This window comes from Mixophyes fleayi, chromosome 1 (assembly GCF_038048845.1).
Source record: "Mixophyes fleayi isolate aMixFle1 chromosome 1, aMixFle1.hap1, whole genome shotgun sequence".
NCBI classification, from domain to species: domain Eukaryota; kingdom Metazoa; phylum Chordata; class Amphibia; order Anura; family Limnodynastidae; genus Mixophyes; species Mixophyes fleayi.
In genome coordinates, this window is record NC_134402.1 from 358,168,563 (window position 1) to 358,185,580 (window position 17,018).

General features: G+C 41.0%; 1 protein-coding gene across 1 annotated transcript in view; it reads left to right on the forward strand.

The window, feature by feature from the left end:
* RAD9B (RAD9 checkpoint clamp component B) overlaps positions 1 to 17,018 on the forward strand; it is a 111,948-nt gene that overhangs the window by 57,188 nt on the left and 37,742 nt on the right. The gene's annotated exons all lie outside the window — the stretch shown is intronic.

A 17,018-nucleotide genomic window follows, 5' to 3' on the forward strand; every position in this document is an offset into this window, starting at 1 on the left:
AAATTCTCTCTGAACAGTGCTATGTAATATGTTGGTGCTATCATTATCATTTATTTATATAGCGCACCAGTTCTGCAGCTCTATACAGCTATATAAATAAACAATAATTAATGAATGAACAAATCAAATTGTGTATAGCCTGTAGCAGGTGCAAGTGATATGGCTGAAACAAGGCATAAATACAAGAAACGCAGGATTTAAAACGGCGCATGTGTCATTTGTGTTCGGACATAAATTGTATGCAATTACTTTCATTGGCGTAAGGTCTGTTTCTGAGCCAGCGCAAAGCAATTTCATGCAAGAAACGGCACACAAAAGCCCAATATTTCCCAGAAATTGGTTTAGTTGGTTGGTGTTGTTTGAAGGTACATTTTTCTAACTTACTTTATAGTTGGTGGGACCTAAGACTGTTTAAACCTCCACTACATGCTTTCTGTTAGTCTTGGGTGAAGATGAGAATGTCATCGAGGTATACGACTACAAATTGATAGAGCATGTCACAAAAAATTAATTGATGAAGTGGGCATCACAAAAGCTAAAAGTCATCACTAAGTATTTGTAATGCCAATCCTGGATGTTGAGGGCGGTCTTCCACTCATCCTCCTGTGTGATGCTGATAAGGTTGTATGGTCATCTAAGATCCAATTTAGAGAAAATGGTTGCACCTTTGATCTGGTTGAATAGCTCAGAAATAAAGGATGCCTGTTTTTAATAGTGATGGCATTCAAACTACAATAGTCATTACAGGGGTGCAAGCTCCCATTCGTCTTGGCAAAAAGAAGCCCCTGCTTGTGATGAAGACTTGCGAATGAAACCCCTGTCCAAATTCTCTTGTATATATTCAGACACTGCTTGTGTCTTAGGTAAGAAAAGTATGTAGACACGTCTGTGAGGTGCCGTCTTACCTGGAAGAAGGTCTATAGCACAATTCCATTCCCAATCGTCTTAGTAATAACGTTAAAGAAATCTCTCTACGCGCAGTTCAATGTAGAATAGTACCATGATCAATTTTGTTACCATTAATGACAGACAAAAATATAGTACAAACCCAGAGACATGGTGGGGAAAGCAAGCTTGGAAACCTCTAAAGACAAGATAAAGAAGGCATATAAGGAAACCAAATCCTTGATTCTGGTAATGAAGTTGGTGCTGGCGCTGGTAGAAGGAGAGTAAATGGAAAAGCCTAATATGGCCTCTCTGGAATGAGCTAGGCTTTGCAATTTCGTGGGTGTTTGGTGCAAGCCCCAAGCAATGACCCGGCTCTGTACAATGCAAGCAGAGATTGTTCTTAAACTTTTGCGCGCAATCCTCGGAAGAGAGCATAGAGCGTCCCAACTGCATGGGCTTTTCATGAGGGAGAACTGGTGCTTGGAAGCAAAACACTAAGTGATGAGATGTTTCCTTCTCTTGTGTGTGCTCACTGAATCAGATTTACACCCTGTTATAGAGAAAAATAAGGCATCCAAGGAAGATGGAAGCTTATGATAAATCAGCACATTCTTAATGTGAGCAGATAAACCTTGCCAAAAGGTTGCTAACAGAGTCTTGTTATTCGACTGGAGCACAGACACAAAGGTTCGGAGCTGCATACTAACCCTCAGTCTGAGAACCTAGACGAAAACAGGATGCCGGAAGCAGCAGACAAGACCCGATCTGGTTCATCAGAAATGTTCCTAAAGGCGTTTAGAAAGGAAGTACATTTGTGAAGAAGAGTGTTTTTCAGTAAAGAAGTACAAACTAAATAGAACACTGGTTCAGAGATGCTCTACAGGCCTTGTGATCTATATTATATTAATGAGTGCTAAGAATGCGAAGGGCACTAAAGGAGCTAGAAAAACTACAGAGCTGGAGAATGAGTATGCCTGCCCAAGGTGTGCTGTAATGTGTTCAGATGGTGCTAATTAATAAATGGTGCGTATAACACCGACAACGAGTTCATAGACAAAATATAGCCGAACGTGACTTCAGCGACGTTAAAAAAATCTAGACTTACCATTTTAATGACAAGAGAACTATCTGACTGTCTTCTGAAAGATCCCGTTTACAAGTAATAACATCACTGCGTTTTGACATCATTGAAAATAGCGGCCATATAAGAAGTTTTTAAAGCAGCAATACAGAATCAGAACCGAAAGGAGAATCCAGAGCCAAGCCAGGGTCAAAAACAAGAACACTCAAGTAACTAGTCAGGAATAGCTGTGAAAAATGTTAGCATGGGAGAAGGGTGTTGGTGAGTGAGTCTTTCTTCCCAAAAGGATAAGCTTCGACCTAGAACATGCCCTATTGTAGAGAGGGAATTTAATCTTAAATTCGATTCCTGTGGTCCTTTTTGCTGCATTCTATGACCCTCGCTGATGTGCTACTGCTGAAGCAATAATTGCTCTCCAACACCAAGGCCCCAGATCAGTGTTGGAATATACCAAGAGTTACTCACCCTACTCACATTTATATTTAATACATTCATTTCCTACGACCATTCCCGGCATTAAATAATTAATATTCACATTTAATAGATAGCCCTCCTCCCCACACTCAGCCCCACATTTAATTATAGACTCAAACCACCCCAGCATAAAATTAATGGTCCCATCACCCCATCTTAATTTAATAGGTCCCACCAATAAATTAAATTGCCCCACTATCACCTCACAAATAAAATAGCATCCATTAAATAATTAGTCCCCACCTAAACTCCACCATTAAATTAATAGCCTACCTTCCACCCATTTACTACTAAGACAGCCCCCCATTCCTTCACATATTATAGCAGCGTTCTCTGTGCAGCCCCCCTCCATGTAGTTTAGCATAAGCAGCCCCCCTCCCTATAGTTTAACATAGGCAGCCCCCTCCCTATAGTTTAGCATAGGCAGTCCCCCCTCCCTATAGTTTAGTATAGAATGGGAGCCCCCTCTACAGTTTAGTATAGGCAGCCCCCCTATAGTTTAGTGTAGATAGGCAGCCCCCCTATGTCACATAGTAATGCCCCCAAAACAATATTCTGCCACACAGTAGTGCCCCCAAACAATGTTATGCCACACAGTAGTGCCCCCAAACAATGTTATGCCACACAGTAGTGCCCCCAAACAATGTTATGCCAAACAGTAGTGCCCCCAAACAATGTTATGCCACACAGTAGTGCCCCAATGTTTTGCCACACAGTGCCCCCAAACAATGTTATGCCAAACAGTAATGCCCCCAAACAATGTTATGCCAAACAGTAGTGCCCCCAAACAATGTTATGTCACACAGTAATGCCCCAATGTTATGCCACACACTAGTGCCCCCAAACAATGTTATGCCAAACAGTAGTGTCCCTAAACAATGTTATGCCACACAGTAGTGCCCCAATGTTATGCCCCACAGTAGTGCCCCCAATTCGCATTATGCCATGTAATATTACACCCAATTCGCATTATGCTACAGATTTATGTCCCCAATTCACATTATGCCACGCAGTAGTGCCCTCAATTCACATAATGCCATGCAGTAGTGTGTCCCCAATTCACATTATGCCCACAATAGTGTCCCCAATTCACATTATGCCCGCAATAGTGCTCTCAATTCACACACACATACATACATACATACATACACATATATACGTGTGTGTATATATATATATATATATATATATATGTGTGTGTGTGTGTATGTGTATATATATATATATATATAGCACAAAAATATAAATAAGTGGTTAAACTCTACTTACCCATATGTTGATTGCTGCAGCCTCTCTGCTCCTCTCCTTCCTACAGCGGCGGCGGTAACATCAGTGTGATGTCAGGTATTAAAGTAATTGTATCGTTTTCAAATAAGCATTGCCCAAGCGATTGTATTGTGTTTCTAACGCACAAAGTGATTTATTTTAGCAGATGTAAAAAGTTAGCAGTTCAATACATTATTATATAATACAGTACAGTACAGCCAATACCAAAAGATAAATACATACCGCTGCTATCGTATGCGCTCGCTGCGCTCCCACGGGACCCAGTGCACAGTATATCTCTATGGAATACTGTGGTCAGAGTAGACTGAGGCTAGTGGGGGTGCAGCTATGATTATATATACACATTCAGTGTTACAGAGAACAATGCAGATGACGTGGCTTGCTTCTATAGGTCCAGACATCAGATGGGTCCAGGGTAAACAGGTCATAGGCTAGTTCAGACTAAGGAATCCAAAGGTGGGGGTCGTCTCTCCAGGGGATGTGCTCCAGTTACAGTTAAACCATTAGCATTTCATAGACAGCATCATACAAAGGTTTATTCCCTAACATCAATAACTAAAGTATGCAATGTGTGATCTCTTCACTGAATGCACCAGACAGCTGCTGATGAATAGGGGTTTAATATGATACTAGACATGACACCTTTTCTATAAGCTGAACCTTAAATATCACTGAAGTGTACATATAATCATATTATATAAACTAATAATAAACTAAATACTATCTGCTCATAAATGACTGTGTAACGGAACCAATATGAATATGAATTACATAAATAACTAAATGTTGTAATGCGAGTGTGTACGTGCGTATTTTATTGTGCGATCGCACCATGCGCTGTGTTAGGTGGCGTACGGATCTGTGTTACGTGGCGTATGAATCCCAATCGCACGGCAAAACAACTTTCGTTCATCCAATTATACGACTTCGACACAGGTCACAGAATCAGCTAGTCCGACGTTGTCCCCAATTGAGATCAATCTGTAAGAAACAATCCACCTTTTTTCTAGTGATGCCATATGCCCTCAAATAAAGGTATTTGAGGATATGATATCAAAGGAATTTGGTAAATTATAAACTAAAATCATGAAAAAGAATGAGGATAACTTGATGAGGAAGGAGAGAGAGGCCCTAAGGGAAATACAAACATGGGAGGAGGTGGTCATTAAACACTCAGACAAGGGGGGCAACATTGTCATCTGGCCAATACCTATGTACAAAATGAAAATGTACAAACAACTTAGAGACATCAGCTGCTACAAACCTCTATTCTCTAACTCCATGACAGATGCTTTTTACAAGCATGGACTTTTGGAATTACAAATTTATTTATGGACATGGTTTTCAAGCAGGGACTTTGGAATTACAAATTTATTTATGGACATGGTTTTCAAGCAGGGACTTTGGAATTACAAAGCATTTTTGGATTAAAAGCTGCTAACCAAAGAAGACTGAATCTGATTGGTAAGAATTTTGGGGTTTTCTTATTTTTAATATATATATGGTAAGAATGAGGGAGTTTACTGTATTTATTGGAATTTTATTATTTTTATTAAATGTATGTGGTATTAAAGAGGGTGTTGTGGTTTTGTAAACTTTTTGTTTTGTGGACTCAGCCAGCAATGGGTGTCAGGGCATGTTGGCACTTGTGGTACTCCAAGTGCCAGCATGCCCTGGCTGCCAAGGGTATGCTGGTGTTTGTAGTTATACAAGCATCAGCATGCCCACACTGTTTATGGCGCCCTGGCTGGCTTGGAGTTGTAGTTCCACAAAACAAAATGGTGTCTGTTTGTTTTATTAACTACAAAATCGCCATTAATACCCTACACCCACCGCCCAGGGGTGTAGGAAGAGCCCTAGTGCTTTCAGCACTGGGCTGGGTGTCCCTAGAGGGAGGGCCCACTCATTTTTTTCGGCGGACCCCACTCCCTAGGGAAGGGAGCCCTGCCATGTGTCCCTCTGCTATAGTGCCACCCACCCCAGCTGGTTTGCCTAGTGCTGGTTGAGTGAAAATCGAGTAGATGCCCATGCAAATTTTTCCCCGAATTTAGGCTGGCAGCACTAGGGTTAATAGTGACGGGGTGGGGGGACCCTACACTTTTTTTTTTTTGTGAACTTTTATATATTTTTACCCTTTTGACAGCTGTCGCACCTCCAGCTCTATAGGCAGACAGTGTAACAGTGATATGTTTACTTATCACGCTGCTAGGATGCAGCGTGTTGTATTTAGCGATTTTTAAGGCAAACTCAGGAGTGTTTGCTTTATTGCAGCTTCATACATTTGAGACTTTTATAGCTAGAGTGACAAAAAGTTGGGACTTTGATCTCTATCGATTTTGTAAACAGCGATTTAACAACAAATCTCACTTCAATACAATTGTGAGATGAAACACTGGCGAGAAAATCGCTGCATTTTCAAAATCGGAGCTTGACACATTTACCCCCAGGAGTCCTTTAAGAACTTTATTAGTATTCTGAACAACAACAAGAATAATCTGAAACTGACATATGAGATGGATAAGAACAACATTAATTTTTGGGCATATTACCATCAAAAAGACCTTGGATGGGAAAGTAGAAACAGATTTGTATAAAAAGAGAACAGCCACTAACAGCATATTGCATTGCAATAGTTCTCATTTCCGACCCTTAATCAAAAACATACCGAAAGGAGAATTTCTGAGATTGAAGTGGAATTGCCCAGATCCTTTGGATTCTAATAAATGGGCGGAAGAATTGAGCATAAGGTTAGTACAAGGATATAGTAAAAGATCAATCAAGAAAGCATTGAATCACGTAAGATCTACAAATCGAGATGAACTAATATATATGAAAAACAGAAATCTACAATGGATAACAAAGTTAGGTTTGTAGTGAATTTCTGTCAAGAATGGAGGGACATCCAGTCGATTGTAAAGCGACATTGGCCCATACTCATGTTGGTTGAGGGATTAGCCAAACACTTGGGTAAAAAGGCAAATTTCAGCTGGAGACGCACACCCAATTTAGGCGAAAAAATTGTTCTGAGTCACTTTGTTTCAAATAAACAAACTGAAACTATAAAAGGTTCATATAAGTGTGGCTCTTGCAAAGCATTCCCATTAATTATTAAAATCTTGGATATTGAGGACAATTATGGACATAGACACAGAATTAACCACTTAATTAATTGCAACACCAAAGGGGTAATATATGGTTTAAAATGCCCATGTGACAATATATACGGGGAAATGACTAGCAGATCTTTGAAGCAGCGGTTATTAGAACATGCAGCTACCATAAAAAAACGCACAATTAGACAAACAAAAAGCATTTCAAACAACTTACTCTGTAGTGCAACATTTTTTACAACATCATGGAAGCAACCCTGGAGAATTGAGAGCTTTTGGAATTGAAAGAATAGGAATGGGGATAAAAGGAGGAGATATTATGAAAGAACTCCTCTGCAAAGAAAGCAAATGGATTTTTCTCCTAGATTCTCTAATACCACATGGTTTAAATGAAAATATCAGTTTTGCTAGTTTTTTGTGAAGATCACTTGCCTGGTGGATGGAGGCCTGTATGTCCCTTGGGTGGTTCTGTGTCCCTCTTAATGCGTTGCCGCAGATAGAGTGGGTTTCTCTCCCTCCCTTTCCTTTGATGTACCACTATGAATAGATAGTGAAAAATATCACTAACAAGACTGGAACCATATACCCTCTGTACCAACTTATAAGATATATCAACTATTGAGGACTTTTGAATATCTTGAACATCATACAGCAAAATTAGATATAATTAGAGGTATATTGTGATTATGTGGATCATAAAATTACATAATAAAATATATATCAATTAATGGGGATTTTTTCAATATGTTGAACATCATGGAGTAAAATTAATTAAAAGTAATCAGAATTTAAAATTCTTACAAAAATAGTTCTACAGTATATCCGTATGTTTTATCTTGTTTTGCATTTCTCGCTGGATTTCTATTTTGTATGTACACTTGGGGGTAAATGTATCAAAGTACGAGTTTGCCAGCGTGTTTAAATCGCGGCAAATCGCGTTTACCCGCAATTTTTTTTAAAAAAACTGGAAATGTATCAAGCTGCGATTTTGACACTCATGTTCAAAATCGCTGGTCATCTCTGGCGATTTTGAGCGATGTAAACACTCCCGAGTTTAGCTAACTCTCCTGTGTTTGGCAAACTCTCCTGTGTTGTTACAGTGAGTTGTAAACACATCACTGTTACACTGACCTGTCATACAGCTGCCAGAGCTCCGGCAGCTGTTAAAATGTTAAAGAACAGATAAAAGTTTTTTAAAAAAAAAGCGTGAGGTCCCCCCGCTATTTATGCTTAACCCTAGTGCTGCCTGACTAGTGCTGGTCCCGTGAAAATCGGGGAAAAAATTTGTGTGGGGTCCCCCCGATTTTCACTTTATCAGCACTAGGCAAACCAGCCAGGGTTGGCGGCACTATAGCAGGGGGATGCGCGGCAGGGGTCCCCCTGCCATAATGACTAACCAACTGTCAGACACCGTCCCCGCTGATTCCCTGTCAGATGGGGAACGGACGTCTGACTTCTCTGTCGGCTGCCGCGGGACTCACTTCCGGGTACTCGGGCGCATGCGCCCTGTCCTCAGTCCCGTTGCTAGGCAACAGGACGCCGCTTCTCCTTCCTGTTACGCCTCCTCCTCTCCGCCAATCACTGCAGTCAGCCCTCTATTTAAACCTGTCTCTGGCGCCATTAAGGTGCCAGAGTAACAGGTTCACCACCAGTGTTCCTGGCTTCCACACTCCCTTGTTTTCCCTGAGTATCCTGCTTCCTGTTTACTGTTGTGACCCCGGCTTGGCGACCATCCTCTTCCTCTGTGTGACCCATTCTGTATCGTGACTTCGGCTTGGCGACTACTCTACTGGATTTCTCTTTTGTACCTGATATCTCTGATTGCTGTGACCCGGAACCGTCTGACCTCTCTACGCTACACTGGTAACTGGCTAATAGGACTGCGACCTGCGTGCTCTCTGCTGCGAAGTCCAAACCTCCTTGCGGGGGTCCCTGGTGAACACCAGGGACACGTTAGACTCCGCGCCTGTTTGGCCAGTTGCGCTAATACCGGATAGTGTCTATTTCTCTTCAGCCTTCATAGGCCTACAGCGTGACAGTTTACTCTGGCCATGACTGACGGTACCGGAGAACCCTCATCCCGAGACCTCCTCATCCATTTAGGAGTACGGGTAGAACGGCAGGAGGCCAACCAAGCACAACTCTTGCAGTGTTTACAAGGAGTGATTTCCCGCTTGGATTCCCTGAGCACTTCTCAGGCAGCAGCTCCAGCTCCTGATCCTGCTCCGGCCGCTGCACCACCAAGCACAGTACTTGCTACCTCCAGAACACTACGGATTCCAACCCCAGAGAAATACGACGGTAATCCCAAAGGATGCCGTGGATTCCTGAATCAGTGTTCCATCCAATTTGAACTTACACCGGAAAACTTCGCATCTGAGAGAGCTAAGGTAGCCTACACTATTTCCCTCCTGACGGCACAAGCCCTAGCTTGGGCCTCGATACTGTGGGAACGAAGAGATGGATCCCTCCTTCATTGCAGGCCAATACGCTGTTCAGTTTCGTACCTTAGCCTCATAATTAGGCTGGAATGATGAAGCTCTCACCGCCACCTATTGGCAAGGCTACACTAGTAACTGGCTAATAGGACCGCGACCTGCGTGCTCTCTGCTGCGAAGTCCAAACCTCCTTGCGGGGGTCCCTGGTGAACACCAGGGGCACATTAGACTCCGCGCCTGTTTGACCAGTTGCGCTAATACCGGTTAGTGTCTATTTCTCTTCAGCCTTCATAGGCCTACAGCGTGACACCAACCCTAGACTGTTCAGCGCTGGGCTGGATTCCCTAGGGAGTGGGGTCCGCTGAAAAAAACGAGCGCCCCCCCCACCTGGAAAAAACCAGCCCAATGCTGATAGCACTAGGGCTCTTCCTACTACCCCTGGGCTGTGGGTAGTAGGGTAATATGGCGCTAAATGGTTAAAAAAAACAAACTGACACCAATTTTGTTTGTGGATCTACAAGTCCCAGCCAGCCAGGTTGCCAAAAACATGGGCCATGCTGGTGCTTGTATAACTACAAGCACCAGCATACCCACGGCAGCCAGGACATGTTGGCACTTGGAGAACCACAAGTGCCAACATGCCCTGACATTCCTGGCTTGCTGGGCCCTGTAGTTCCACAAAGAAAAAAGTTAACAAAACAACAACACCCTCATACAAACCACACATATTTATTAAAAATAATAAAACCCACAATAAAGACACTAACCACCCTCTTTTAAACCACAACTATTTATTAAAAATAAAAAAAAAAAAATACTTACAGATGATGTCTTCTTTCTTGAGCCAATGTCCCTTATTATTTGTACATCCATCTTGCCGGCTTGCCCCAGTCCCAGCCATTTGTACCTCCATAAACGAATCTGTGCCAACTGGAACACTTCACCCAGAAGGGGCACATATTTGTAATTTCCCGACTCTTTAGTCTTGATTGAAGTAAAAAAAAATAAAAGCCAGGAGCCGCCGCAAACACCTCCTACCTAGTAGGAGGTCCGTTTCGCAATGCTCTTACGCTGTTTGCGTAAGAGCTAAGTACTGTATTATGGTATTTTCCCACGCTAGTGGGGAAATCACATATTACAGTATTTAGCGCTTACGCAATTAATGTAGCGCATTGCGCATGCGCTACGCTACTTGCGTAACCTGTAATACGGTAAATACAGGTTACGCAAGTAGCGCATGCGCAATGCGCTACGTTAATTGTAGTGCCGCCAACCCTGGCTGGTTTGCCTAGTGCTGGTAAAGTGAAAATCGGGGGACCCCACGCAAAAAAAATTCCCGATTTTCACGGGACCAGCACTAGTCAGGCAGCACTAGGGTTAAGCATAAATAGCGGGGGGACCTCACGCTTTTTTTTTTTAAAACTTTAATCTGTTCTTTAACTTTTTAACACTGCCAGGGCAGTGTAACAGTGATGTGTTGATACAACACGCTGCTATCAAGCAGCGTGTTGTATCTGGCGTGTTTAGAAGCAAACTCTCCTGAGTTTGCTAACTCTCAGCTTCATACATTGTAGACTTGTATAGCTGCAGTGGCAAACAGTGGTGAGTTTGATCTCTGGCGATTTTGCAAGTAGCGATTTTGACAGAAGCAGAACTCTGGCGATTTTGTATGAAAACTCAGCTTCATACATCGGCTAGTTTCAACTCTCCTGAGAAAATCGCTGGAGTTGCAAACTTGCAGCTTGATACATTTACCCCCTGGACTTGCTGTGAATCTTTGGTCTCCCAACGATTGCTGTGTATTATTTGGAACTTATGTTTTTGCTGAAAATAAAGAGTTTAAAAAAAAAAAAAAAGTAATAAGAATTTGATCATGTGAACTAATAATACTTTTTCAGGAAGACAAAATAGTAGACTACGAATAGCCCAATAAGAATTCTCACACAGGAAACTTAATCTCACTCCCCCTTTTTCCCACACATTATATTTAGTACCTTTATTATTCATAATCTTCAGCTTTTCTGCATTATTATCAGTATTAATATTATTATTTTTCACGACAATTTTCTACACTAAAATCTTGTGTGCTGACCTATTTCAGCTTATTATCCTGTCTTGCTTTACCGCTTTAGAGTCTGCTATCGGATCTCTCATCTACAGCCTCTCCTATTATGTCAGGGGGTTAACCTAGGGCCTTAACCTAGGCCTACGACCTGCGGGCCTCCGGCAGCAAAACCCATCCCGCCTTGCGGCGGTTCTTGGTGAAGACGGGGTGGTCCGTTAGACTCCACGCCTTAGGAAGCCCTGTGTCAACACTGATTAATAGGAGTTTCCATGAGACGTAACAGTTTGCTCTGACCCCACCTACTAGAGAATAACCTTAAGTGGATTTTATTAGGAAATCTTCCTCTCCTGCTGGGGCCGGCTTCTTCTTTGTTAAACAAAAAGACGACGGTCTCTGTCCTTGTATTGACTATGTCAGGTTTGTTCACGAAGGATGAGTGAGATCCTGCTGTCTCAGCTGGTATTTGCTAGGCTCCCCCAGAAACGCGGAGTCTAACAGAGTGGAAGGTATTCACCAGGGATCCCCGCAAGGAGATTTGGGCTTCAGCGGTTTCCACCCTGCAAGTCGCGGCCCTCTAGGGAAGTTCCCAGTGAGACAGAACAGAGAGGTGGCTTTAAGAGGCAATTTGACACTGAGGAGTAAACCCAGCGAAGGGCAGCTACATGAGTCCTTAGTAGAACACCAGAGAGGAGGAGATGCTGAGCCCGAACAGGGTAATCCACAGTAGACGATGAACCACAGCTATTACCACTTAGAGGGTGGATGGATCAGCTAGGTCAATGGTACATGTAGAGTTGATAGCAGACGATGATCACAGTGATTACCACTAAGGCGTGGAACATGTAGGCAAGGCTCAATAGAGCAAAAATAGAAATGGCAGCGCTGATGTATAAAATCGATACAATTTATTAAAACATAGAAAAAATAATAATAACAGTAATCATATAAAAATAAGGCTCAATAGAGTACAGGGTATGCAGCAGACGATGAACCATGGCTATTACCACTTGGAAGTGGAACGGATCATCAGAGGGCAGTGGTGCATGTAGAATAGATAGCGGGCGTTGATCACAGCGAATACCACTAACGAGTGGAACAGGTAGGCAGAGATCAGCGGTGTACAAGGTGTGCAGCAGACGGTGAACTACAGCCATTACCACATGGGGATGAAACGGATCAACGGAGGTCAGCGGTGCATGCAGAGTAGATAGCGGGCGTTGATCACACCGATTACCACTAATGACTGGAACAGATGAGGAGAGATCAGCGGTATCCAGGTTGTACAGCAGACAGTGAACCACAGCTATTACCACATGGATGTGGAAGGGATCAGCGGAGGTCAGCGGTGCACGCAGGCGTTGATCACAGCGATTACCACTAACCAGTGGAACAGATGAGCAGAAATCAGCGGTATCAAGGTTATGCAGCAGACAGTGAACCACAGCTATTATCGCATTACCGCATGGAGGTGGAACGGATCAGCGGAGGTCAATGCAACCGAGAAGGAAGCTAATTATACTTGGGGAAAACACCGCGGCAGGCAATCCACAGTACTTCCTTTTAAATGAACTCCGTTATATAGCTGTGATTGTTATATATTAATATCTCAAGGAAGGGTGCACCCAAACACATAATTTGTCTAGTAATCAACAAGTTCTCAAATGGATGACTATACATATAAAATGATCTTTATTAAGTTAATAAAAAAAGCAAACAATTCTGCTGAAAAAACTTTATTTTCATTGGTAGAGAAACTACTGATAGCCAAATATTAAAATGTGCATAATGAAAAATTCCAAAGTAAATAAATCTGGTAAAATAGACAGTAATAACTATCCAGCCCTATAATTATACCTCATAAATTAGTATCTTCTTAATTGTAAATATAGGTTATGGATACATAGATTTATTAGATGTACACCCTCCAAATTATTTGTATTCCTACTGGTTCCACCACCTCTTTGACTCAGTTTGTATTAACAAAGAACTATTTTGTCTTTTAAGAAAAGTTATTTTTTTCAGATTAGAGGAACTGTGATGGGGACTGTCTGTGCCCCCACCTATGCCAATTTATATCTGGGATGGTGGGCGAAGGAAATAGTCTTTAATTCACGCAGTGAGAAATATACCGACCATATATTATTATGGTTGAGGTATATAGATGACGTGATTCTACTATGGGATGGTGATGATGGATTATTTTATGAATTCACAGCGTCCCTTAATGATAATGAGTTAAATCTAAAATTAATGTCAGAAATACATGATTCAATAATCAACTTTTTAGATTTAATAATATCCAAAAATGGAGATGGTAGATTACATACTGACATGTATAGGAAAAAGACGGCTACTAACAGCCTACTTCATTTCTCAAGTTCCCATTATCCACCTGTCATTACGGGTATTCCAAAAGCTGGACTTTTGAGAACCAAGAGGAACTGTTCAGATGAACAAGTCTACAGACAGAGATCAGGTGAATTGAAATGTAGATTAATGGGAAGAGGATACAGCACAAGTATAATCCAAAGAGCTGAGAAAAGCATGTCTAAATTAAATAGAGACACCTTGATTCACCCAAATACCAAAAAGAAGACAGAAAATCCTAAAAACTTCAAATTAAGATTAGTGGGAACTTTTTGTTCTGAATGGAGAGTAATAACTTGGATTCTACAAAAACATTGGCATGTTCTGCTATTGGACAATGATCTCAAACAAGTATTGGATGATAGGATCTCCATAACGTGGAGACGATCTAAAAATCTTAAAGATCAATTGGTACACAGTTTCCTAACTCCAAGGAAAAAGATTTCAAGTATTTCAAATGTTTTTTTTACAAATGTGGCTCATGTAAGGCCTGTCAAAATATGATCCAGGTTAAGAACTACAAAGATAAATTCGCAAGAGTATGGAAAATGCAAAAATATTTAAATTGCAACTCTGCCAATGTAATTTATTGTCTTTCATGTCCATGTGATCTCAAGTATGTGGGAATGACCAGCAGACCCCTCAAAAAATGAGTCTTAGTGCACATTGGAAACATTAAAAGAGTCGCTAATGACAAGGCCAACCTAAAACAACTAACAGTAGTGGCTAAACATTTTCTAAAATATCACCAAAGTGACTCAAGGGTTCTGACAGCTTTTGCCATGGAGCAAGTGAATTTAGCACTGAGAGGAGGAAATTTTCAGAATGAACTTTTAAGAAGAGAGACTAAACAAATTTTCTTAATGGGTAGTATGGTCCCATATGGTCTTAATGATCATCATAATTATTCAGTTTTTTTGAATTAGTAAACATGCCTTTTCAATCCTCATGTCCTCTTGATATCCTGTATGGGTAGTTTGGTCCATAACAACTGATAATAATTATTTCTATGATTCTCTTTTTCCCTTTTTGGGGATATATTGGTATCACAAATATGTATATATTAAAATATTATTAGGATGTTAATATTCTTCTTAAATCACTTACAGCACTCTGTTATTAGTTATTTTATTTTTTTCAAAAAATATCTTAATTATTTAAGTAGTTTCTCTACCAATGAAAATAATTTTTTTTCAGCAGAATTGTTTGCTTTTTTATTAACTTAATAAAGATTATTTTATATGTATAGTCATCCATTTGAGTGCCCCACATTATCATTTCTTTTCTTTCTCTCTTGTTGATTTGGAGAGAAGGAAACTGTTTCAGACCAGGTGAAGACTTGAAGAACCAGCAGTGAAAAGGTGAGGGGAGGAGACTTATAAATGAGCATTGACCAATGGCTAGATAGGCCAGATAACACAGGTGAAGCATAGCACAGGTGCAGACTGTTGCTGACGGCATGCACAATGAGGAGACTAAGGAGGGTATGTGTGCTAAGGCTCGGGTGGAGATACCCAGAGAGCGGTGTGTGACAGACTGCAGAGGACTGAACGCTATCACTGCAAAGAATATGTATCCCCTACCACTAGTCTCTGAGTTGTTTGACAGAATTAGAGGGGCTTCTGTTTTTTCCAAGTTGGACCTCAGAGGTGCTTATAATTTAGTCCGTATCATGCATGGAGAAGAATGGAAAACGGCATTTAACACTCATGATGGACATTTAGAGTATTTGGTTATGATAGGAATCTTTGCTGTGTGCTGATCTATTTCAGCTAATTATCCTGCCCTGCTTTACCGGAGAGTCTGCTCTCCGGATCTCTCATCTACAGCCTCTCACCTATTACCTCAGGGGGATAACCTTGGGGCCGCGACCTGTGGGCCTCCGGCAGCAAAACCCACCCCACCTTGCGGCGGTTCTTAGTGAATACTGGGACGTCCTGTAGACTCTGTGACTTAGAAAGGCCTGCGTCAACTCTGACTAATAGGAGTCTCCCGTGAGACGTAACAATATCTTAACACACTACTTTGCTGAGTAATAACAGTATTGGAATTTATATGTAAATATCTACAGATATATTTGGAATTTAGGATCTGATTTTTGAATAATTCCTTGGTATATCTTACTGTCGCATAATTAGGCTCCATTTAGTACATTAAACATAGATAGAATACTTACAAGTCATCAGCATGATAGAAATATAAATAACCGTTATCCTCTCTAAGATATAAGGTGACAGTGTTATAAAATCCAATTTATATGTAGGACCATGGGATTAGTTGGCATCCACGTCAGTCAATTTGAGGCACATGAATTGGTTGCTCCCAGTATATAATCTACACCCTAACAGTAGACAAGTAATTCCCATGACTAAGCCTATACGGCGAAACAGACGACGGGTCGGGCGTCACAGACCTGGAAGTGAAAAATCCGGCAAGCGGCGAGTAGCTACGTCTGCTATCATGCAACAAACTTACTATACTAATACTATGGCTTTACCAGACAGCACTGTTATCTTGTGTCTATAGATGGATTAAGGGAAAGAGCATAGGAGGGGAGGAAGGCACATATAGCGCATTGCAAAGGGGAGGAAGGCACAGCTATACATAATGCAATTACCATTCAGTGGACCCTATATTATATAATAGGGAACCTGTGGATCGCAAGTTATATTTGCCCATATCCAATATGATGTATGTACTATCCATCATACTTATATTGATTCTTTGTATTCACATAGGAGGCTATAAATAAGAATGGAAAGACTCTTATCCCATATACTGGTCAATATTTAACAGGTGATGACCAAGAGGGATATATTAATCCTGTAATGGGAATCAACAACATTAATAGAGTGCATATTCCCCTTCTAAATTAAAAAGTGTTTCTCTATGAACACATTTGACCCTACTAGTCCCCCTTTTGATAAAAACATTAATATATTGTTTAGACTCAGGCATCCTCCATAACTGATATACCCTTTTCCACTACCCACTCCGCATTATAATTAAGGAGATATAATATCCATTCCCAACAATATTAGTTCTGTAAACCAGCCAATCACTAAAAGGAAAATGTAGAACAAGACATAATATGACAAGACATATGAAAGAGGTGTTTATTCTCATGTCCCTGACAACAACGTTACAATAAACAATATATTGCATATATATGTGAATATGAATTTAAAAGGATATTATGCAATTCTAACATATATGGTTACTATCGCAGGGATCTGGATAATACAATCCCTATGTTAATACTCATAGTGACTTAAATAATATTTATACATCATCCTAACTGGCTTCCC